The sequence below is a fragment of the Chiloscyllium plagiosum genome, unplaced genomic scaffold (assembly GCF_037043375.1).
Source record: "Chiloscyllium plagiosum isolate Xiang-an unplaced genomic scaffold, Cpla_swu_hap1 HiC_scaffold_2, whole genome shotgun sequence".
NCBI classification, from domain to species: domain Eukaryota; kingdom Metazoa; phylum Chordata; class Chondrichthyes; order Orectolobiformes; family Hemiscylliidae; genus Chiloscyllium; species Chiloscyllium plagiosum.
This window is the reverse complement of record NW_028270140.1, coordinates 51,659,237-51,685,860: the sequence shown is the minus strand read 5'-3', so window position 1 is coordinate 51,685,860 and position 26,624 is coordinate 51,659,237. Positions and strand designations below refer to the sequence as shown.

General features: G+C 40.5%; 1 protein-coding gene across 23 annotated transcripts in view; it reads left to right on the top strand.

The window, feature by feature from the left end:
• LOC122562121 (receptor-type tyrosine-protein phosphatase delta) overlaps positions 1–26,624 on the top strand; it is a 2,484,958-nt gene that overhangs the window by 702,219 nt on the left and 1,756,115 nt on the right. For all 23 annotated transcript variants that reach the window (XM_087996666.1, XM_087996678.1, XM_087996656.1 and 20 more), the window contains one exon: positions 16,104–16,165. The gene's annotated coding sequence lies outside the window, so the exon portion shown is untranslated. The remainder of the gene's footprint in view (positions 1–16,103; positions 16,166–26,624) is intronic.

The following is a 26,624-nucleotide window of genomic DNA, read 5'->3' as shown; positions in this document are numbered from 1 at the left end:
CCTCTTTGGTTTCATACTTTATGCTTCAGCAAATAAAGGCAAATATCCCATATTCATTCTTGTCCACTTTATCTACTCAAAATGTTAACTCTGCTTTCTCTCCACAGATGCTGCCAGACCTGTTGAATTACCATGTTTCAGTATAGCTCAGCATCACATTTTTGTCAAGCTGCGATACCCACAGGAATACCAGGGTTGACAGGATTACTAGCCTCCCTTTCACCTCGTCAACCCATAATCCTTCCCCCTTCCTCTAAACTGGAGGTCTGAATGAGGGGCTGCACTGAGGTGAGCCCTTCTCAGCATGGGAGAAAGACTTCGCATCTGTACCCAAGCAGGCAGAATAGAAATGTTTAAGGAGGTGAGCAAGCAGCAAGCAGCATATTCTCTCAAATCTGGACACCATGCACCAAGAGCCTGCAGTACTCAGAAGGATGCAACAAGTGGGGAGGCAGTACTGTAACAGTAATGTCACTGGACTAGTAATCCAAAACCAAAGGCTAATATTCTGGAGATATGGGTTTGAATCCCACCATAGCAGATGGTGAAATTTGAATTCAATAACAAAAGTTAGCCTAAACATGAACATGTAACCATTGCTGATTGTCACAGTTCTCTAGTCCTGGTCTATACCTGACTCTGGATTCACGGTGGTGTTTCGCCCGAGATAGATAACAGAGGCTGGCTTAGCTAGTGACACCTATGTCCTATGAATTAACTTTAAAAAGGTAGGTAATGGGTGTAACACTTTCAGAAAACAAGTCCCACACTCTGACTTCCTTAGAGTTCTCCTATGCAACGTCCCTGGGTTAACAGGCTTTGCTGATCTACTCATTACTGTCCCCACAGACGCCTTGTCTCCATGTGAACAGTCAACACTGAATCTATTGTTTTCTCACACCTATCTCTCACAGAGGCCTCCAAAATGTTGTTCTTCTCTCCCCTGCTTATAAGTTATTATCACTCACAGTTTTAGTTTTACTTTGTTCTCAGGAAAAGAAAACACACAGTTTAGCAAGACATGGAGGGTGGATTGGGAGTGGGCAAGGTCATGGCATCCAATGAGAGCAATTTTGTCAACCACTTGCAATATGTATTTGTCCAGACTGTTAAGAAGGCAGATGTTAGCAGTAACCTTTTGTGAGAGCATTTGGTAGTTGTTCTTTGATGTACAGAGAACTAAATCTTACCATAGAGACCTTGTGTAAGGGGACCTTGATGACCATACTCACAGGAAAATGTGACTGAGGAGAAGGCACTTAATGCTCCTGATGGAGCCATACGTGATGGTGAGCTTTACGTCCTTGATCCTGAACAGAGTGGATGATGAAACTGTGTAAGATGTTCCTGTACTGCTGTGAAGGGCTGGCAGCAGGGGAGTGCAGCTGAAACTGGGTGAAGTGCTGGACAAGTGAAGTGCCTTCCAGGCAATTGGTAATTACTTGTCAAAAGAATAATAGCACTCTTTGATAGAAGAGCTTTAAAAACAACCATTCACCTGGCAATGGCTGGGATCCTTCAGTGTGGCTGATCAAAGTCTTCACAGCATGTCAACTTCAATGAGCAAGTCCCTCCTGCTGCTTTCACAATCTCTGCATCCTGACTGGCTGCCAACACAGCATGGAATTCCTCTGCAGATCAAACCAGGGAATCTGCACTCTTCACAGCAATGATGTAGGTGGGAAGTGTGGCTCCTTCTGCCCTCCCTCCCTATGCCTGGGGAAACCAGAGAAGTGGAGGGGGTGCTTTTATTGGGATCACCTCAAGATATTGATCACAGATCATTTCTGTCACTTTGTTGCATCTAAACCTTAAAGAGAGAATCCCATTTGTTACTTAATGAACTGGCAGGAGTCAATATTTTTCAAACATGTAGTGATTTATCGGTATTAACTCTTCTTTCTCGAATTTGTCTGAGGTTATTATCGGGGCCGATACAGCCTTGGTGTGGAAGGTTGCAGGCATGACTGCCGTTAGAACAAACAGTCTACCACAAATTCAACCCAAACTCTGGGTCAGATATGTCGATGACACGTTTTTAATCATTAAAAACACGGAAATAGAAAAAACACACCGGATCATCAACGCCACACTCACAGGAATCCGATTCACGAGAGAAGAAGAAAAGGATAGCCAACTCCCATTCCTAGACGTGATGGTGCAGAGAACACCGAACGGAGAATTCACTACAAGGGTATACAGGAAAGCCACACACACAGACCAAGTCCTAAACTATGAAAGTAACCACCCCAACACACACAAATGAAGCTGCATCAGGACACTATTCAAAAGGGCCACAAAACACTGCAGTACACCAGGACTGCAAAAAGAAGAAGAGGAACACCTATACAAGGTATTCGCCAAAAACGGATACCCGCACAACTTCATCAACAGATGCCTAAGAGAAAGACCACGGAACGAGGACATACCACAACCAAAAGGACTAGCCACACTACCATACATCAGGAGCATCTTAGAACTGACAGCCAGACTACTGCGATCCCTAGGACTCATAACGGCACACAAACCAACAGTCACGCTCAGACAACAACGAAGGACCCGATACCCAACATGAGCAAAACAAATGTAGTGTACAAAATACCATGCAAGGACTGCACAAAACACTATATAGGACAAACAGGAAGACAGCTAACAATCCGCATACATGAACATCAACTAGCCACGAAACGACACGACCAGCTATCCTTAGTAGCCACACACGCAGACAACAAGCAACATGAATTCGACTGGGACAACACTACTATCATAGGGCAAGCCAGACAGAGAACAGCCAGGGAATTCCTAGAGGCATGGCATTCATCCACAAACTCCATCAACAAACACATCGACCTGGACCCAATATACCAACCACTACAGCGGACAGCTGAAACTGACAACCGGAAGCGGCAGGGACAGACCACTATAAACACCGGAGGAAAGCGTTTCGCAGGAGGCTCCCAAGCACTGATGATGTTGCCTAGCCAGGGGACGAAACATTTGCAACAAAAACTTCCAGCTCGGCGAACAGAACCACAACAATATCAAAAGATTTAAATTCACATTATATTCTTCCGTTAAATCAGTGTTGCTGCTTTCACCATTGATTACGGATTACTTTTCAGGATATCCAGAGTATCAGGTTAATATCTTGCTGATGGTAGGGGATCTTGTGTGACAGTTTCATCTGACAGCAGTGTTGTTCTTTCAAAGGCTGGAGAGCAGCAGCTTGAGGATTTTATTCTTCAGACAAATGCAATGTTAATGATAACAATTGAAGTTTTAGAGTCACACAGCATAGGAACAGACCATTCAGTCCATGGATGATTCTTATTTTGCAAAAGTGGAAATGTACAAATTTAAGTTCTTTCAGATCATTTCCTACAGCTGTATCCAGTCCTGCACTATTGAAAATTCTGTCCCCTTGTGTTATTTGATTAATTTAATTTAATTGGGAGGAACACATTTCATAGGATCATAGAAACACTACAATGGAAACAGGCCATTTGGCCCATTAAGTCCACACTAACCCTCCGAAGAGCATCCCACCCAAACCTACTCCCCTAATTTATCCTCATAACCCTGCATTTCCCATGGCTAATGCACCTAGCCTGCACATCCCCTAAAATATAAGCAATTGAACATGGACAGTCCACCTAATATGCACATCCATGGACAATACGGGCAATCCCCCATGACCTTGAACTCTCTGAGGCCAAACGGTCCATCCTCAGTAAAGGGCTCATGTTCGTGCCACTCTGTCCCCACCTCAATGAATTCTGCACTCACCATGACATGGAGCTGTTCTTCCACCGCCTCCGCCTCTGTGCCTCTTTTGACAAAACCTCCAAACCTCCCTCTGAGGACCTCTTCTCCCACCTCCAACCTTCCTTCTCCACTTGGACACCCCCCACTGGCCTTGTACCTAAATTAGGCCCCTTCATTGCTGACTGCTGACGTGAAATCGTCTGCCTCAATTTCTCCACCTCCCCTCACCCAATTCAACCTCACCCCCTCCAAACATGCAGTACTCCACTTTCACTGCACCAACCCCTGGTTCGCCATTCAACCCGCTGACAAAGGTGGTAGCCTGGAGAACAGACCCCTATGTCACAGAGGCCAAATGCCAACTCTCTGATACCATGCCCTACCTCCCCCTTGCTTACGACCCACTCTATCTCATTCTCCCAATTTCTTGACATCTGCTCAGACAAGGAGATATTCCACTCCCAAGCATCTCACATATCCACCTATTTCAAGTAACGTGCTTTTCACTCCACCATCGTCCAAACAGCCCTCTACTACACCACCTCCATTCCCTGTTCCATGCTCCCAATCTCCCTAATTCTAAACACAATAAAGTTCCCCTTGTTCAACTACCATCCCACCAGTCTCCGCATTCAACGCATGATTCTTAAACATTCCATCAACTCCAATGAGACCCCATCATCAAATGCATCTTCCCTTCCCCAGCGCTCTCTGCCTTTTGCAAGGACCATTCCCTTCGACAGTCCTTGGTTTGCGCCACTCTCCCTATCAATCTTCCTGAGTCCCCAGGTACCTTCCTCTGAAACTGGAAAAGATGCAAAACCTGCCGGCAGACCATCCCCTTCACCTCCATCCAAAGTTCACCTGCCTCTCCTCCATCCTAGTTTACTGCATCAGGTGTTCCCAATGTGGTCTTCTCTACATCAGGGAGACTAAACATAAACTTAGCGAACGATTCACCGAGTATCTCAGCCAAGCATACAGGGGCCGACCGGACCTTCTAGTCACTGCCCATTTTAATTCCCTTTCCACTCCCTTTCCAAGATGACCATCCTTGACTTTCTCCATTGCCACAATGAACCAAACTGCAAATTGGAGGAACAACACCTTATCTTCCACCTGGGCAGCCTGTGGCCCGAAGGACTCAACACTAAGTTCTCCAGTTCCAAATAACCTCTCTTCCCATCCCCCGAATCCCTTCCCAGCCCCTCCCCTTCCCTTCCACTCCTTCCAACCACCAACCAGGTTAATTCTTCCCATTGCCCAGCCAGGTCAAACCCTTATGTAATATCACAGACTTGCATGCAGCTTGAGTTCTATGCTTACTACCATGACTGTTAGTTTAACTAACTGCTGTCCACTAACTTTATAAAGCTGGAGTTCTTTGAAACACTTTGCTTCAGATGGCAGTGGAGTTGATGTCATTGAATGTTTCAAAGATAGATGGATAAATTCAACAAGTGAATCAAAGATTATTGGGATTATATCAGAATGAGAAATTTGAGAGACAAAAAATCAGACATGATCTTACTGAATAGTGAGCAGGATCTCTGTGCTGAATGGTCTACTTTATGTCTATATGAGGACGTTTTAGACTAGAATGTCACATGTTTCTCTGTCGTAAAGATATAGTGCCTTCCAGAAATCTCCGCAATGTAACAAAATAGGCTTTTGCAGCCACCACTGAATTTTGCCCATCTTGGAGAGGATCTGTCTCCAAACTGGGGGAGACCACTCAATGAAATCTGACAGGAGCACTGTATGCATCATTGAGGCACTGATGGAGGGCCCCTCAGCCACCTTGCAAAATGGAGTCTCAGGCTGGTTCCCAAGCAGGACTCACCCTCCTCTGCTTTCCGATCTGACAATAGAACCTCTGCTGCCTCTGAAAAACCCAGCTAAAGTGTCTGGTTGAACAATCCATTTGAAAGTAGCTGATCAATTTGAAATTATCCAGAGAGAGTGAAATTTAGTCTTTGAGGAAATGAGTAGCTTCATTAGATCCCAACCAATCATTAAAATATCCAGTCAGTGTATTTCCAATTATTTTCAAGTTGCTCGCAACAAATTGTTTTAGCTCTTAAGGATCATCGACTGTAAAAATGTATTTAGAAAATGATATGTGCACATATCTGAGTGATTTTACCTCAAAGAAGAAAGTGAGGATTGTAAATGCTGGAAATCATACTGAAAAAGTGTGGTGCTGGAAAAGCACAACCGGTCAGGCAGCATCTGAGGAGCAGGAGAGTCAATGTTTTGAGTATAAGCTCTTCATCAGGAATGTGTGCGTATATATATATTTATATACACGTAGGAGCAGTGGGGAGCATAGGGGGCTGAGAGATAAGTGGGAATGGGGTGGGGTTGGGGGGAAGGTGGGGAATGATGGTGATAGGTCAGAGTGGAGGGTGGAGCAGATAGGTGGGAAGGAAGATGGACAGGTAGGACAGTTCAAGATGATGGTGCCGTGTTGGAGGGTTAGATCTGGGATAAGGTGGAGGGAGGGGAGATGAGGAAACTGGTGAAATAGACATTAATTCAGTGTGGTTGGAGGGTCCCTAGGTGGAAAATGAGGTGTTCTTCCTCCAGTTGTTGGGTGGCAAGGATTTGATGATGGAGGAGGCCCAGGACTTGCATGTCCTTGGTGGAGTGGGAGGGGGAGTTGAAGTGATCAGCCAAAGGGTGGTGGGGTTGTTTAGTCCATGTGTCCCAGAAATATTGTCTGCAATGTTCCGCAAGTTGGCATCCTTCTCCCCAACTTAAAACAAGCTCCAATATGGTGTTTTCAATGATTTGAGTTTTACTTTAAGAATGCTTTGGAATCCTTTGTATCCATGCACGTGTTCCAACAAACTTAAATCTTAAAGCAAAATATTAAACGTCTTATTGATCTAAGGGCCTCATCTGCATTCATTCAAGTAATCTAAGATGTGAAGGCCAAGATCATATAAGGTGAGAGGCCCTAAGAAAAATTCTAAAACATGCTAAAAATGTATGCTTCCCCTTTGGCCAGTTTCATTCTATAATGTATTGATACCCTGTAACATTATTTCGCTAAACAGAGAATAGAAATATTTAACCAGTTCTTGGAATCAGTGCAACTGTTTGTTTCAAGTTGTTGAATTGACTTGCAAAAGATTTGTCATGTGGAATTTAAATACCTCAAAAATAAGTTGATTATTTTTGTGCTTCATATCAACTGTAACATAAGCCAGATTTGAACGTGTGATTTTTGAAAGCTTAACAAGATTAGGAATCTTTTTAACTTCAAAGTCAGAACATAGCAAAATCAAAGCAAACATGTCCTAAAGTTGACAACTTCAGTGCTGATGGACAGTGCAGTTAAACACTGAGCATAGAGCCAGCAATGTCATTGGGTGTTGCAATTCACATGGCTCAAAAATAAGTGTCAAACCTGTGCCCAAATCATGAAGAAGCCAAATTTTTTTTTTACAGTTTCCAATTTATAGAAATGATAGGTGTTTTCAACCTCACCAACTAAAAACTTCTAATACATGTGGATCTTGAACAATGACCAAATCACTTTTGGTTTACAAAGTAATATGTCAATAACACTGCATGAAAGCAGATAATCTAATATTGCCTATTTGTGAGACAGAATTCATTTAATACTGCTTTAATGACTTGTTCTTTTAATTTAGCAAGACTAATGTTGAATAAATGGATAATTCAGAGTTATTCATGCATTGAGAATTTTAATAATTAAAACATTAATAGGTTTCAGGCAGTATTGGCGGCCTGACTCATGAATAATTAACAAGTGCATTGCAGATCAGATAAAACGTTCAAGTGAACTGTGTTGAACTGCACCCAAGGTTCTGACAAAGAGAATACGAAGGACTGTTTTATTTGGAAATGTTAATAATGAGGGTGCTGTTAAATTTTGGCACAGAGAGCTGAAATGCCAATAGCAAGTGTTAATTAGTTGCAGTTGGTAATTTGTTCACCTGCTGAAATATTACTTGAAATCATAACTTCAATTTAAATATGAACAGAAGATCAAGTAGCAGAATTATATGTAGCTGGTGTTGCTTTTCAGAACAAGGTGTTGATATTTCTATAACAAAATAGTGTTACTGTAAATCTGTCAGTTTAGCATTACTGTAGAGCTGGCTTGTAAGATTTCATTACCAATTAGAATGAATCAGATTGCTGCCAGAGCTTGGAAAAATATCATTTTCAAAGCACCAATAGTCTGCCATTAGTTGGAAATTAGATTAATAGATATTGATATTGAACTGTGCATTGACTTTAATAAAACTCAACAATTAAGTCATTGCTTTTTTGGCAAAATAAATGCATGTCTTTTTTTTAGCTTTAAATGAGGATACACTAGAACACAAATGTCAGAACTTTGACCATGGGTTTTATATGAAATTAAGAGGGAAATTTAAACAGACATAAATGGAAACTTAAAATTTCATTCAATTTTGTCAAAGTCTCATGGGTTGTACTGACAGCAAACCTGTTTGAGAAGGTAAGCAGCCAAAGCAGGTCAAGCAAATGTTTCCTATCTCAGTTCTCAAGTCTGTGTTGTGTTAATGGATCTCAGCTGGGATAGTGGTTCAGACATCACAGTATATACTCTGTAATAAGTCCCAAGTGGTGTTGGAAAAAGCTCATGAAAAATTTACACCCCTGGTCCCTTTTCAATACACTTCGTTGAACATGTGCAGGGATCAACATCAGGCAGAAAACAATTTTGTACAATTGTTATTTGCCCATGTTAAAATTTTTAAAAAGCTTCAATTTATACCATTCTGCTCATGGCTACTAGCTGTCTTAAAGAGCTTTAAAGCCAATTGAGAACTTTCTGTTCTAATGTCAGAAAAATGACAGCTGATTTCCCCCACAGCAAGCTTCCCCCACAAACAATAATGTGGTCATGATCAGATAATCTGTTTTAGACTTTATAATCTCTTCTGATATTAGATATACTGACATAGGATCTTTCACGAGGTAAAAACAATGACTGCAGATGCTGGAAACCAGATTCTGGATCAGTGGTGCTGGAAGAGCACAGCAATTCAGGCAGCATCCGAGGACAGGCAAAATCGACGTTTCGGGCAAAAGCCCTTCATCAGGAATAAAGGCAGAGAGCCTGAAGCGTGGAGAGATAAGCTAGAGGAGGGTGGGGGTGGGGAGAGAGTAGCATAGAGTACAATAGGTCAGTGGGGAAGGAGATGAAGTTGATAGGTCAGGGAGGAGAGGGTGGAGTGGATAGGTGGAAAAGGAGCTGGGCAGGTCGGACAAGTCCGGACAAGTCAGGGGATCGAGTTGCTGGAGGTTAGAAACTAGGATGAGGTGGGGGAAGGGGAAATGAGGAAACTGTTGAAATCCACATTGATGCCCTGGGGTTGAAGTGTTCCGAGGTGGAAGATGAGGCGTTCTTCCTCCAGGCGTCTGGTGGTGAGGGAGCGGCGGTGGAGGAGGCCCAGCACCTCCATATCCTCGGCAGAGTGGGAGGGGGAGTTGAAATGTTGAGCCACCGCACCTCCATATCCTCGGCAGAGTGGGAGGGGGAGTTGAAATGTTGAGCTCCGTTTTTTCCTCTCCCGACGTCCCCAACAGTACCCCTCCACCGACACTTTCATTCGTTTGGCCGAACTGGTCCTCACCCTTAACAATTTCTCCTTTGAATCCTCCCACTTCCTCCAGACCAAAGGGACACGTATGGGCCCCAGCTATGCCTGTCTCTTTGTTGGCTACGTAGAGCAGTTGATCTTCCATAATTACACCGGCACCACTCCCCACCTCTTCCTCCGCTACATTGATGACTGCATTGGCGCCACCTCGTGCTCCTGCGAGGAGGTTGAGCAATTCATCAACTTCACCAACACATTCCACCCTGACCTTAAATTTACCTGGACCATCTCTGACACCTCCCTCCCCTTCCTGGACCTCTTCATCTCCATCAGTGACGACCGACTTGACACTGACATTTTCTACAAACCCACCGACTCCCACAGCTACCTGGATTACACCTCTTCCCACCCTACCTCTTGCAAAAATGCCATCCCGTATTCCCAATTCCTCCGCCTCCGCCGTATCTGCTCCCAGGAGGAGCAGTTCCACCATAGAACACACCAGATGGCCTCCTTCTTTAGAGACCGCAATTTCCCTTCCCACGTGGTTAAAGATGCCCTCCAACGCATCTCATCCACATCCCGCACCTCCGCCCTCAGACCCAACCCCTCCAACCGCAACAAGGACAGAACGCCCCTGGTGCTCACCTTCCACCCTACCAACCTTCGCATAAACCAAATCATCCGCCGACATTTCCGCCACCTCCAAACAGACCCCACCACCAGGGATATATTTCCCTCCCCACCCCTCTCCGCCTTCCGCAAAGACCATTCCCTCCGTGACTACCTGGTCAGGTCCATGCCCCCCTACGACCCACCCTCCCATCCTGGCACTTTCCCCTGCCACCGCAGGAACTGTAAAACCTGTGCCCACACCTCCTCCCTCACCTCCATCCAAGGCCCTAAAGGAGCCTTCCACATCCATCAAAGTTTTACCTGCACATCCACTAATATCATCTATTGTATTCGTTGCTCCCGATGCGGTCTCCTCTACATTGGGGAGACTGGGCGCCTCCTAGCAGAGCGCTTTAGGGAACATCTCCGAGACACCCGCACCAATCAACCAAATCGACCCATGGCTCAACATTTCAACTCCCCCTCCCACTCTGCCGAGGATATGGAGGTGCTGGGCCTCCTCCACCGCCGCTCCCTCACCACCAGACGCCTGGAGGAAGAACGCCTCATCTTCCGCCTCGGAACACTTCAACCCCAGGGCATCAATGTGGATTTCAACAGTTTCCTCATTTCCCCTTCCCCCACCTCATCCTAGTTTCTAACCTCCAGCAACTCGATCCCCTGACTTGTCCGGACTTGTCCGACCTGCCCAGCTCCTTTTCCACCTATCCACTCCACCCTCTCCTCCCTGACCTATCACCTTCATCTCCTTCCCCACTGACCTATTGTACTCTATGCTACTCTCTCCCCACCCCCACCCTCCTCTCACTTATCTCTCCACGCTTCAGGCTCTCTGCCTTTATTCCTGATGAAGGGCTTTTGCCCGAAACGTCGATTTTGCCTGTCCTCGGATGCTGCCTGAATTGCTGTGCTCTTCCAGCACCACTGATCCAGAATAGGATCTTTCACGTCCATTGGGACAGGTAGATGAGTAGTATGAATTGATCTGAGAAGGTGTTTTATCTCATGCAGAATCCTTTAACTTGTATAACAAAAGAAAATAGGATGAATCATCATGAATATGATTGTCCACCTAGGAACTTCCTAAGGCATGAACATCGTGGTATTGATGAATCCAACAGATGTGTCATTTACATATATGATTTGGATGTGAACATAGGATGCCTGTTTAGTAAGTTAGAGACAGAAAAACTGCAGATGCTGGAATCCAAGGTAGACAAACAGGTAGGTTGAAGAACACAGCAAGCAAGCCAGCCAGCATCAGGAGGTGGAGAAGTCAACATTTTGGGTGTAACACTTCTTCAGGACCAGGGGTGGGTGTAAGGGGAGTTGCAGTTAAAAGGAAGGGTGGGGAGAGTTTTTGGGTGGGGAGAGACACAGAGTGGTGAGGTAGTGATATGTGAACACAGGTAGAGGGTACGACCTGGTTGGTCAATGGGAAGAATGAATCCAATTTGTAGCTGGAAGGAAGGGTCAGTAGGTGGAGGAGACAGGTCTGGAAAAGGAGTCAGGGGCTGGGAATAGAGGTTATTTGAAACTGGAGAACTCAATGTTGAGTCCTCTGGGCTGTAGACTGCCCAGGCAGAAGATGACATTGTGTTGTTCCTCCAATATGCGGTCTGATTCAGTGTGGATGGTTATGTCGGAGAGGGAATGGGAAGGAGAATTGAAATGAGCCATGACTGAGAGGTCAGGTCAGTCTCTGTAGGTCTGGCTGAGATGCTTGGCGAAACGTGCACTTCGCTTACATTTAGTCTCACCAATGCTGTGGCAATGGAAGAGGTCAAAGATTGTCATGTCAGAGAGAGAATGAGATGGGGAATTGAGATAGCTGGTCACTAGGAGGTCAGGTCGGCCCCTGTAGGCCTGGCTGAGATGCTCAGTGAATTGTGCCCTGAGTTTATGTTTGCAGATGACACCAAAAATGGTGCGTGTAGTGGACAGTGAAGACGATTATCTGAATGCAACAGAACCTTGATCAGATGGGCCAATGAGTTAAGGAGGGGCAAGTGGAGTTTAATTTAGACAACTGTGAGGTATTGCATTTTGGTAAGGTAAACAGGGCAGGACCTATATTGTTAATGGTAGGGTCCTGGGGAGTGATGCCAAACAAAGACCTTGGGGTGAAGGTTAATATCTCCTTGTAAGTGGAGTCATAAGTCGTGGTGGTGAAGAAGGTATTTGGCACGCTTGCCTTTATTGGACAGATCATTGAGTATAAGAGTTGGGGCATCCTGTTGTGGCTATACAGGACATTGGTTAGGCTATTTCTGGAATATTGTGTTCAATTCTGGTTGTACTGCATTCAGAAAGATATTGTTAAACTTGAAACTGTTCAGAAATGATTTCCAAGGATATATCTGGGATTAGAAGGCTTGAGCTGTTGGGAGAGGTTGGATAGCCTGGGGCTATTTTCCCTGAAGCATCAGAGGTTAAGGGTGACCTTATTGAAATTTATAAAATGATGATGGTGCACGGATAGGGTGAATAGCCAAGGGTACTTTTTTTGCCCAGGGTAGGAGAATCCAAAATGGGAGGGCATAGGTTTAATGTGAGACGGAAAGATTTACAAGGAATCTGAGCGATCACTTCTTCAATTGGAAGGTAATGCTTGTATGGAATGGGCTGCCAGAGAAGGTGATGGAAATGAATACAATTACAACATTTAAATGACATCTAGATAGGTAGTGAATAGAAAGAGTTTAGAAAGATATGAGCCAAATGCTGGCAAATGGCACTAAATCAGTTTAGAATATCTGGTTGACATGGATGAGATGGACCGAAGAGTCTGTTTCTGTGCTCGATAACGGTATGACTCTATTGCAATTAACTATTGTATACAAACATTACATTCCTCAGATATATGCATCTGTTCTAATAGTAATCAATTAGTTTCTACCAGAAAGGCATACTTGCAATAGTGGCAGAGGTGTGTACTGGAGATGCTGGAGATTGGAGTCAAAATTACAGTGGTGCTGGAAAAGCACAGCAGATCAGGCAGCATCTGAGGAGTAGGAAAATCGATGTTTCAGGCAAAAGCCCTTCATCAGGAATGAGGCTGGAAACCTCAGGGGTGGAGAGATAATAGTGTCATGCTTCGTGTAATCTGAGGTGAGATGCGATGTGAGAAATTTCTACCCATCAGAGCACAGAGCATGTCTCTTAAAAATTTACTGACAAACTGAATGCACTGTAGCACCAGCTTCAACTTTGTGCCGGAGTGAAATCCTGCTTTCTTGTTTTAATAGTCATCTGACAATTCCTGTGATTTGGCTCACTTGAATAGTAAACCTTCGGTAAAGTACAAGGCTGACATTGGGTCAGTCATATTAAAGTGTTTATTGGGCAGAATTTTCAACTTCCAAGGATGAAAAAGATCAACAGTCATTGAACAGCCATTAGCTTAGCAGTGGGAGGAAAAATTGTGCATTGTGTACAAACAGCATCCACGACTGCCTAGTTCTCTACGTCTGCTAATGTTGGAAGTTGCGAACAAACCCTTCATGTGATTGAGTTGAGGAGAAGATAGAACAAGAAGTCTGCTAATCAGAATAAGTAAGAAAAAGTCCAAGAATAAACACTTTGAAGGATTGAGCAAGAGATTTTTGAGTACGACAGCAATGTTACTACAGCTAAAATCAGTGAAGGAAACTGAGGAATTGTACACCACAGTTCAGGTGCATATCCATGAGAATGTGTCAGCCTAAAAAGTATTCAGATTTAACAGTAGAATCATATTGGAATTGTGTTTCTGGTATAAACTCCAAATATTATTACAGAAAAATATATAAGATATTCACCAATATCTGAAGTAGTATTTACATAAATCCCAGGTAGAAAGCATCAGAGTTCATCACGACGTTTCCAGTTCAGGAGAGGGCTATTGTTGCTCCACCATGGTAGTGGTACCTTTATGTTGACAAACACTAGAGTGAATTCAATGAATCTGAAGTGCCTTGTGTGATTCCAATTTTTATACTTCGTGGAATTTTAATATTTGCAGTTAATTGTGCTTTCTTCTGGACCACATTCGCCTGTGGAAAGCTCTCTCAGGTCGAACTGAGCACCAGGATCTCTGATTGCTACTCCCTATTATACAGTTTTACCCCAATTTAACCAAACTTGGAAGTCTTAATGAGCTGCTTTGCATGCCTGTGTGCTGGCTTTCTATGTGGAATGTTCCTTAGTTCTAAATGTGGGTTTACTTTGATGCATTCATAAGATGCAAATGTTGCTGACAGCATTGACATTTATTGCCGAGACCGACCTAGCCAGAGAGGTCCTTCTTTTTGAAATGCTGCAGATCATAAGCTGTAGTTTATACTACAGAGCTGCTAAGAAGAAAGTGTCAGGGATTTCACAGCAACAATGAAGAAACAATGATGAAAGCTCCCAGTCAAATAGTTTATGGACTTGGAGGGTAAATTCAAGATGGTAATGGTCACATGCACATGCGACTCCTATCTTTTGGAATGGTGGGATTTGTGGCTTTTGAGCTAGATACAGGAAGCTTTCATGTGTTGCCACATTGCTTTCTATAGGTATGTTTACTGCTGGTCAAGTGTTTGAATGTTTCAGTTGATAAATGGGCTGCCAATCAAGATGACTGCACAGCTTACATGATGGTGAGCTTCTTCAGACATTTCAGTCATGTCCATCCTGACATATGAAGAGTATTCTATCACACCTCCAACTGATTGCTTTTTTGGTAGAGTTGAGACTTTGGGGACATAACATCCAAAGTATTCTGGTCATCACAGTGTTTGCTTGGCTTTTCTAGTTGAGTTCCATTCTCATACAATCTCACATGATAAGAAAATTGTGCAATAGCTGCGCCATTTAAACTGACGGGCTAGAATTGCATTGTCGCCGATACAGGTAAGGAAAGTTTGCACTCTACAAATAATGGTCTAAATTCTTCAATTGCGTTAAAGCCAATTTGCATTGAAGAAACACGAGTTATAGCAGAACTGACTGTAGTCATATTTGTATAACTCCTTCAACATTGTAATTTCTTTGCTGCTGTAAATGCCTCCAATTATAATGCATAATTCAAGCACCTTCCAGCATTCAAGATAAAAACTGAAATATTGTCTTACAATGTTGAACTTAGTCATTGACATTCCTCCCAACTACTTTATTGCAATAGGCTAGTGTCTCTCCAGAGATAGCAATTATGGAAAAAATGCTTTTAATATCAGGATAAAAGTTTTACTCAATAATTTCTAAATACAATAACTTAATTAGGCTTTTTCATTCTTAACTCTTCTAAACTATCTCAAGAAGGATTGATCTGCTTACATTATATAATGATATTATAAATGTGCTCATGTCAGTTTTCTCTTTTGAACATGTTTACTATTTGACTGGTAACACTGATGAGCAGAAACCTTCAACCAGACAATTTAAGTGACATAAACAACAGTGATCAAACAAATTTACCTTCAATTTGTAGTTGTTTACTATGGGTACTTTGTGCGAGATGGTTGTTATCCATCTCCCTAATCATTGAGCAAGTTCTGCCAGTCCCGTTGTATAAAAGACTGATTGTTTCCTTTTCATTTCCAATATGAACAATGGATGAACTGTGCTCCACTTGTCTGTTAATATTAAATGTTAGCAATGCATAGGTGGGAAATTGAGATCCTTCCAAAATGAAAGAGAAATAAGAACTTGAGTTATTAAGTACCTTTCACAACCTCAGGAGTGCCAAATGTGTAAGAATGCTGAAGGTTTATAAAAGGTAAATTGTGTAGTTTGCCATCTGTTTGTACTTCCTATAGGATCAATGTTGCATCCCTGTCAGTGTTTCTCAGAATTGTTATCCTCAGATATGTGCTCACAGCTCATGGGGCCTGAACCATAAATCTTCTTACTCATAGATGAGAGTTTAACCTGTGGGCCAAATAATTTAAAATTTAAATCACAAAGCAAGTTTAAATAATTGTCAACTTTGCATTGGCATGAGAAGTATTCATGAAGCCTCTCTTTCAAAGCTAAGTAAAATTGTGTGCAAAAGATAATTAATTTCATAAAAAATGAATCAAACAAGGTGTAAATCCTATTAATGTTTATTTCTTTTTCCTTTTTCAACAGATGTACCATGAATGTCTTGACAAGCTTTGCAGACAGAGTTTGAGGACATAGATAAACTCAAAGTGAGTTCAAGATTTTTCATTGTTGATTTTTTGTTTCTGATGATGTTTCACATCCAAAGAGCAAAGAACCACCACTCTGTGAATGACTAATTTCAAAGAAACTTCCAAATCTCCTGAAATAAAGTGAAGAACCTCTCCATCAGTTGTTAACTGAGTTTTAACCTTATGTCAAACAACAAAGCAGAGATACATTTTATGTTATCCCTGATCTTACTGTCGTGAAAGACAGTAAATGTTTAGGACGTTGGTAGTTTAAAAGCTGACTTGTAATATTAAGCAGAACAATATCATATGGATGTACTGAGTGTTCACTTGCTATTATCCACATCAACACCTCCTAGGCTGAAATGGCAAAGAACACTTCATTATAAAATAAAGTTACATGGATAATTAGCATTTAATTATCTGGTTACACTTTATTTTATAGCAACTCAGCTACAAGGTATTAATGTCTTATTTGTGTTATGAAATGCAATAAAGTACTTAGTCTTTGAGATCACTTTTACAACAGATGTTAACTAACTTGCAGCAACACTTATTATAAGATGTAAAGCAATACCATAGTAAAATACAAGGTTTAATTTTCATCCTGCTTGGAGTTGGGGACTGTTAAAACTTCAAATATAACATAGCTCAAATATCAAAAGCTGAATTAGAAGTCTTGTTATTTGAATGAAACTGGAAGGTTGAGACTGCTTTGCTGATGTGAGGCTGAGGAACTGAGTTTCCAGAGTTTAGAGGAAATCTAACAAACAGCAAATGGGTGGGAGTAGCTTCAGGAAGAGTGTAAGTCTCTACACAACACTACTTCTGGGCCAGGAAGAACAGAAATGTTTCTCTGGAGACTTCCAAGCTTACCGCATGACATCAGACTTCTTCTACCCATCCTACCGCTTCCCTCACACTAGCAACCAGAACCTTCCTGCACCCTACGGCTTCAGGGATTGTACCTCTGAATATCCAGCTATGCACTGGGCCACACTCCTAGTAGTAGTTCCAGCTTCTCTATCTGCAGCCTGCTTTAGACTAGCTGGATAACCATTTGTCTGGACGCCAAATCTGTCAGTTAGCCTGATATGTGAGCTGAGAGCCAGCAGGGTGGCATGGTGGTACAGTGGTTAGCACTGCTGCCTCACAATGCCAGGAGCCTGAGTGCAATTTCAGCCTTAGGTGACTGTCTGTATAGAGTTTGCATGTTCTGCCCGTGTCTGCATGGGCATATATCGGGTGCTCTGATTTCCTCCCACAGTCCAAAGATGTGCAGTTTGGTATATAGGCCATGCTAAATTGCCCTGCAGTGTCCAGAGATGTGCATATTAGGTGCATTAACCAAGTTAAATGCAGGGTTATGGAGATAGAGTGAGGGTCTAGGTCTGGGTGGGATGTTGTTTGGAGGGTCAAAGCAGACTCAATGGCCAAAATGTTTCTTTCCACACTGTAGGAATTCTTTGACTTATGAAAAGGATGTGGAATGCTTGAACATCTGAGTTTCTTTTTCAAAAGGCCATCGGCTCCCCTAAACAACTCTTCCCTGATAAGATCAGGGTGAATATTTTAACAAAATTAATTCTATTATTTATGTAGTTCACAGTCTCATGTTTAAAAATAAGTAAGACTCATTGCAAGTACATGCTCTTAATCTTACCATGGATTTCTTTTTTTCTAACTTAGACAAAAGCAATCATGAAAAGACCATCACCAGAGAACCAAATTGTAACGTGTACATTTTTCATGTCCACAGCATTGTAACTTTAAGAAATGTTATTTCCTTGAAGGAGCTATTAAAAAATAACTTTACTATGGTTCCACTAAATTTCAGTATATTTGAATAAGTTTGTAAGCACTAAAATAATGAAGAAGATACAAAGTGAACAAATTCCTTACATGCTTCCATAACTGTTGATGTGAAGCCCCTATTCAAAAAGGATGGGGATCAAAATGCAAGTAATTATCAGCTAATTAACTTACATCTATTATTATAAAAATGTTAGAATCAATTATTAAGGCAGTAATAGCAAAACATTTGGAAAATCATAACGTAATCAGGGAGAGTCAACATGGCTTCATGAATGAGAAATCCTGTTTGAGTCATTTGTTAGAACTTTTCAAGGAAGTCTCAACCAGAGAGAACAGAAGAAAACCAATAGACATGTTGTATTTGGATTCCAGAAGGCAAGGTACTTCACAAAAAGTTAAGTCAGACAATAATAGCCCAAGTGCTGGAGGTAGACAAGCAGGAGGCTGGAAAAATGCAGCAAGCCAGGCAGAATCAGGAGGTGGAGAAGTCAACGTTTTGGGTGTAACCCTTCTTCAGGACCTGAAATGTTGATTTCTCCACCTCCTGATGCTGCCTGACTTTGCTGTGTTCATCCAGCGTCCTGCTTGTTTACCTTGGATTCCAGCACCTGCAATTTTTTTTGTCTCCAACCATGGTGTTGGAGATGGCAAATTACTGTATATAGAAAATTGGCTAATGACCAGAAAACAGCAAATGGAATAAGGGCTTTTTTTCAGCTTGGCAATCTATAAGCAGTGGGGTTCAATAGGGATCAGTGATGGAACTTCAACTGTTTGCAATATATATATTAATGACTTACAGAAAGCAAGTGAATGTATTGTAGCCAAATTTACAGATCTCACAAAAATAAGTGAAAAGGAAAAAGGGATACAAACAGTTTACAGAAAGCTATTGATAGTTTAAGTAAGTAGGCAAAAAGTTGACAATTTGAGTATAATGTAGGAAAATATGAAATTATTCTCCCTTCCAAAATGAACAAATAAACAGGACACAAAACACGGGAAACTAGAACACAGGTGTAGCAGGCATTCAGGAAGGCTAATGGAATGTTGGCCCTTTCTTCAAAGGGATTGGAGTATAAGAGTGGGAAGTCTAACTGCAATTGTGCAAGGTACTGGTGAGTATTACGAGCAGTTATGACCCTTTATTTCAGGAAAGATATAGTTTCATTCAAGACAGTTCAGAGAAGCTTCACTGAGATAATCCCTGGTTTGGAGAAATTGTCTGATAAGCAAAGGTTAAATAGGTTGGGACTCTCCTCATGGGAGATCAGGAGAATTAGAGGTGATCTCATTGCAACATATAGGATTCTTAAGATGCTTGACATGGTAAATGCTGAGAGGAAGTTTTCCCTCATGGGCAAGTCTGGGGCCAGAGGGCATAGTCTCAGAATAACGGTGTGCCAATTTAAGATTGAGATGAAGAAGAATTTAGTCTCTAAGGATTGATAGTCTCAGGAACTCTTTGCCACAGACAGCTGTGGGGCAGAGTCTTTCTGTATATTTAAAGCTGAGATAAATTATTGATCAATAAGGGAATCAAGTTAGTGGAAAAATGCAAGGAGGTGGACTTGAGGAATGTCAAGAGAGTCATAATCATATTGAAAGGCAGAGTAGGCTTATGGGGCTGAATGGCCTACTTCTGCTCATATTTTTTATGGTCTAACAGTCATAATAATCCTTTATGAATCAGCAAGTGTTACAGAAGGCAAGCAATAAATTGCTCAAATATTACTTTTCTCAGTTTTTTGACATTCTCCTTCATTGAGGTAAATCTTTACTGGACATAACTGATGATGTTTTTGAAAAATCTTGGTTGTTTAAGGAGAATCTTAAAAATAAAGCATAGCTATGAGAAATGTTGAATGATATTAGAAATAATTTATGTCACAGTATAAATCTCCTTTTTCAATAGGAATGTGGAATTTGTATTGGAAATTTTATACCGAGGTAATTAATTATGCTCATTCGAAGAGCTGGTGAAGACACGATGGGCCGAATTACCTTTTTCTACACCAAAAGCCACCTGTGATTCTATAATCTCTGCACCTGTAATACTCATTATGTACTTTTATTTCGATCCCTGTTGGGGAACCCTAAACTGAAATAACTAATAACTCCCAAATGAAGAATTTGCCAACAAAATTACACTTTCCATATATTTTACTTCTACACAAATTAAAACTGATGCCATACAAATTAAACATGAATTAGAATGGAAATGTACAAGGAAAAAAGTAGATTCACTTTGTTTTTATTGCAACAAAGATACATCTTAGATGACCACAACTACCTGCAAAGCAGTCACAGACGTTTGTCACCACTTGTGGTCCCCAGGTTTTCTAATGCAGTCAGTGGTACATAAGATCTCTCACTTTGTACCTCAGTTGATTCAGCCTCAAATCATATTCATCAGTAGCCATTCTCTGATGTCCTTAGACATGGTCAATGACCCATTTGACATACTGCTGCAAACAGCTTTAGCTATGTGTATGACAGAATTGATGGGAAAATTCACCAGAGGACTTAGACATTTCACTCTCTCCACCTTCTACTTCCCACTCCTCTACCACTCCATAAAACCATTCCCACCCCGACTCTTACAGCTGGCAGGGAAAGGAGAGCAATCTTGCAGCTATTTAGCAGCTAGTAAATAGACTTAAGGTGGATTTCTGTTCCAGCAGTTATCGGTGTACTGGCAGCACCAATGGGAGCGATAGACTCTGCTAATACTGTGTAATGAGGAAGAGTTATGCGATGGGTCAGAACTTTGTGTGTTTGGATTTTGGTAAGTGAATGAGGGCAAGAACTTGGAGATGCCATGGAAGGAGGCCACCCTGGTGGGAAATACGGCAGTGGGTTAGAGTATGGAGAAAGAGAGAGGGGCTTCAATTGGCGCAGTTGAGAACCTGTCTCTAAAAATGTCACAGTGAGAAAGAGATCCAACACCGCTTTTTGGAATACAAACTGAGCATGTTACTTCTTAAGGAAGATGGTAGTATAAAGGTAATATAATTGGTCTAGAGCTCCAGAACCCCAGGTTTTGTCCATGAAAAATGAGTCCAAATCCAGCCACAGTGACATTTAAATTCAAGGAAAATTTGAGATAAAAAACAAGCCCAATTGCAAGCATGTAAACATTATTGATTGTCATAAAGACCATCTAGTTAATTGATGTCCTTTAAGAAAGGAACCTGTCACCTTTACTTGATCTGGCCTTTGACTCCAGATCCGCAATGTTTTTGACACTCTGGGCAATAAATGTTGACCAAGCCCATTCCAAGAGCAATTTTTTTTAGATGTGCTACTTGAAGTACTCTTGATGATCCTATCTATTAATTTTCAGATAAGTGTTCAGATTTTAACAGAATAAAGGAACAAAGAACAATGCAGTACAGGAACAGGCCCTTCCGCCCATCAAGATAGCACTGATACATGATGCCTTTCAAAACTAAAAACCTGTTGCCTCTACATGGTCCACTTCACTCCATTTCCTGCCTATTCATGTACCTGTCAAGATGCCTCTTAAACATTGCTTTTGCACCTGCCTCCACCGCCTCCACTGGTCGTGCATTCCAGGTACTTAACACCCTCTGTGTAAACCAAATTGCATACTGACCTTAACAGTTGGGCAGTTTAAAGTTGTTTTCAGGTTAAGTGAATAACTTTTTGGATGAGAGGAGAGGTTCCTTTAATCAGAGGATTAGGAATCTTGAAAACCATGTATCTCAGAGCTGTAGATGTTCAGTTGTTAAATATATCGGAGATTGACATCAATTTTTTTTGGTCTCAAACAGAATCAAACAATGGCTGGAAATCAGACATAAAAAAGAAAGTCAGCTATATTATCATTAAATAGAGGAGTGGGCTTAAATATCAAATATGGTTTACTCCATCCCCTGGTTTTTAGTTCTTTCAGATGCAACACTTAATCTTGTGCTTCAGAAAGTTAGAATTGCTTTTTAAAATGAATTGGGAAGATCTTCAAGGGGAATGTATTGAATGCATTCCATTAATTAAGGATGTCAATAAAAAAAAAAGTTTACTTTGTTTCCTCAGGCTGAATACAAACCACAGCACCACAACTTTCTTGTACTTGTGAATTAAATCAGCAAGAACAATAATTTAAACACATGTTTTTCAAATATTTAACTTAAGGAAAATTAATAAAATGAGAGGTACAGGTGGCTTCTAATTTGAAATAATTTTCTGAAGCCTCATTGCTGAGAGGGCAGTGTTTCCACACTGTAAGCAATCTAATCTAATCACTTGCGTGATTTATTTTTAATTCCACTAATTGGCTCTGATATAAAAAGAACAGCAAATTCAAAGAATCAAACATTTATCAGTCTTCCCCTGAGTAAGCAGTGTAAGAGTTGCTATCACCCCAAAAGAGCTTATGCTTTAAAGCCTTTTTTATTTTGTCTTGAAAGAAAAATGATTAAATCTGAGATATATGTCATAAATGTTTTTTTTTGCAAATGTGCCTAGAATAAGTTTTAAAATACTGGGAAATTCATTCTCTGCTCTCCATTCATATCTGGCAAATACTTGCATGGATTCCCCCATCACAACATCTTAATATATATTAGCCAGTTAGAAATAATTCCACATTGTTGGCCTTTGATTGCTTTCCACATCTAGGTGTATGTTCATTTATTTTCCCACAGACAGAAAGTACCATGACAATAAAACACATAATCAGGAAAGTAATGATATCCCCTGTAATGTTTGTGCAGCAATTCCATTTCTTTTATTTATTTGATACCAAATTTGCCTGTGATGTTCCAGTGTAATGCAGTGTGCATAGGAACAGAGTAAATCTGACACTAAATTCAGAAAATTCTTGAAATACTCAGCAAATCAAGAAGCTTTTGCAGAGAGTGAACAGTGAACGTTTTAGCTCTGTAAGGTAGAATAACTAAGATCTGGAGGTTTTGATACACAAATCAGTATTAGCAGGTTAATATGAATATAGAAAAACAAAAATAAAGTGCTGTGATTTATTTCGAAAGAGATAGAGTTGAAAGACAAAGAGATTATGCCAAAATTCTACACAACATTCATTTGATCACATCAGTAGTACTGTGAGCAGTTCAGATCTTCAAATTGTGATAATTCCAGCTGATGGTACCATTGAACAATCAGATCCCAGAATGAAACTTGACCTGACAGATTTTTCATTTCAGTTAACTTCATTCATTCGACTATAGTTCATGAAGCTGCAGAATTTCCTTAATAGAATAAAAATACATTACAGAGAAGATGAAAACAAATTAAAGAGCAAAGTAATGGAGATTAATAATCTTGTAAGGAAAAAAAATACTTAAAATAACCAGTAAAACAAAGTTAGAATTTATTCCCAATACTTTACAGCAAAACCAGCAAAATTATCTCTATGTATCAAATCTTTAAGTTCATTTGATTTGATTCTCCCCAGTCCTTGTTTGTGAATTGAGAAATCTTTTCACATGCATACTTTGAAAAGTGACAGCTTTGACTTTCTCTTCTTTTAATAATCCACAGATTTCTAGACAGAAACTCCTGTTCTGGAAGTTGCACAAACTTAACTGTTTTACTGAAGTAATTATGTTTTCCCATGAACTGTTGTATACTTTTTTCAAAAAGAAACCATATTTGCTTCCAATTTCAGCCAGGTTTCCTGCAAGCTGCCCAATAATTTGTAATCTCTGTATTTTCTAAGCTAAAACAATCTTTGATTACCTGAGCCAACAATAAGAGAGTGACCTTTGATAATTACATTCCCTGTGACAGAACAGCACAATTCAGAAAATCTCTCATTAACATTCCAGGGGTCTTGCTCTTGGACATTTCGGAGATTAGCTTACTGCTCTGGAAGGATTGTCTGACCTGGAAAAGTAAAATTAAAATTCTGAAAAACATATTTATATATACCCACATGTAAAAATCAGACCCATTTCATCACAATATTATAAAACAAAGTAGAGACAGTGGAGAAGGTATAAAAATATTTAACTAAAATTCTGCCTGAACTGAAAGATCATATTATATTTAAACTGTTATACTTAGTTATGAAATGTTGTTTGCACTTTTTATAGTTGCACTATGGGCAGGTTGTAAGATTTAAATCACTAAATTGCTTGATAGCAATTTGTTTCCTCTGGTAAAATTAAGGCACGGTGTGACCTGATTGAGGCTTATAAGATTTTGAAAAGGCTTGTCATGATAGACCATGAGAAACTGCTACCATTGTGGGTGAGACAAGCATTGTGGATCTTCAATGTAAATTAGTCATGAATAAATTCAATAAAGTATTAAAGAGATACTTATTAAACCAGTCAGTGTTCCGAATGTGAAACTTCTACTATATGGTGTATTAAACATGATGAGCACATGAGAGCTGAAGGAATAGAAAATAATATTAATGGGATGGAAAGAGCACAGGAAGTTTGTATAGAAGATGAAATTTAAAAGGACCTCTTGGGCTGACAGGCCTGTTTTTTGCTCTGTGCATGCCATGTATTGATTCCAAACTTTGTCTGCTGTTCTTCACTTTGATTCTTCACAAGTCCCCAAAGCACAGATAATATTTGTATCTTGAGAAATACTAACCATTTGTATATTCTATAGCTAAGCAAACACTTTTGCACCCCTTTCTGAAATAGCACCTGAACAAAAATCATAATTTTGGATATAAAAATAAGCTTTTAATTTCCAGTTTTCCTTTAGGGTTTTAGATATAAAACTATGCTTTATTATACAAGAAAATGATTCTGAAACAATCAATGTTGCAAGGTACATTAAGTTCTACCCAATTTGATGACATCATACATTTTTGGGAATAGGAGAAATGGAAGAAAAGCTTTGGATATTGAAGGGAGACAGATTGTCATCCACATATCCCAGTGGGCTTCATAACAATGTCTACCTATCAAATGTAACTTGTATATGATTGTGATCATGCAATAAACTGCATCCTATTGAGACAAGAGTCACTCTTTTTGAGACTCACTTATGGTTATTTCTCTCACAGTTAAAACCAAATAGACCCTTAGACCCAATCAAGGAATGAGTAATGCTGGCAGCATCTGTCTACCCACAAATACTGCATGGTGATTAGCAGAGAGCATTGTTGTTTAACACCACAAGGTAGAGCTATAGGAAATAAAAGTAATTGGACCTAGGAGAATAAGTTTCCAGGTGACTAACCAAGTTTTCAGCCTTAAAGACTATACTACTTTAAGAGCTATTCATACTGTCAGCAAATGCAACTGCTAGAACAAACACCAGTAAGGGAGAAATATCACCCCTGACCAGACCCAGGCATGATAAGAAAACAAGAGGAACATATAAGTCATGCCTAACAGTTAGAGATTGTGTTGGGAAGTGAGTATCTATAAGAACAGTACCTGCTAAGCTTTTGGTGAGGAAGCAAACTTACAAGAACTCCAAAAATGAGTTAAAAATTATTGTTCTGTAAGGCGACAAACTTTAACAATGTATTTAATAAAAGGCTGAAGAAGCTTGAAATGAGTGGAAAAAAAAGGATTCCTGCCAATAAGCATTGCCACTAAGACAAGCGGACACCATAGTAAAATATGGAAATCAAAGGTCATCGATGGAAATTTTACCAAGGTTGCCATACTGCGTACATCGCAAAGTCAAATTATGGTGACAAAAGTTAAAACTGACAGAATCTAACAGAAGGTAATTAGAAGTCTTCTGAGGCTCTGATGAGAATGGATGATTCATAATTTAAGCTACAATTCTGGTGGGAAGAATTTATTAAAGCCGCAGGCATAAAGCTTTATTTCATGAAATCCTGCAAAAGGATATGTTTTGTTTACTGAGCTGTGAAAGGTGGGAAACTGTTAATTTGCTCACAAAAAGATATGAATTTTTCATTTTCACTTGAAGAAGGAGGGAAATCACCATTTTGACCATTAAAAAGAAATTGTGGTAAAGAATCGTAAGCGGCACGGTAGAACAGTGGTTAGCACTGCTGCGTCACAGCACCAGAGACCCAAGTTCAATTCTCGCCTCAGGCGACTGTCTATGTGGAGTTTGCACATTCTCCCCGTGTCTGCGTGTGTTTCCTCCCACAATCCAAAAATGTGCAGGTTAGGTGAATTGGCCATGCTAAATTGCCCGTAGTGTCAGGTGAAGGGGTAAATGTAGGGGAATGGGTCTGGGTGGGTTGCGCTTCGGCAGGTCAGTGTGGACTTGTTGGGCCGAAGGGCCTGATTCCATACTGTAATACAGTTAGAGGGCATAATTTTAACAACAAAGATTTACAAGAAGGAAACTAATATAATATTTAAAGCAGCATCGCTATTTAGAAAAGGAAATTTCTTCAAGTGAAGGAGATTATTGTAGCTTTGAGGTACTGTTGAATTTACACCTCAATGTAAGAAGAATAAATGACATCATGAAAACATTGCAGACAAATTAAGATGCACTGCAAGATATAATATCAGATTTGGGCAAATGATATAAAATATTTTTGAATACCTTGATAAAGTGAAGGACTATAAACATTCAGAGTGAAAAGATTGCTTCAAATTTAAATATTAAATTATAAGCTGGAAAATGTGACTCTATGATGACAGCAAAAAAAAGGCACATCACTTTTGCAGAAAATTCTACAAGCCTTTTACAGCTACTTTAGTCTGAGCAGGAT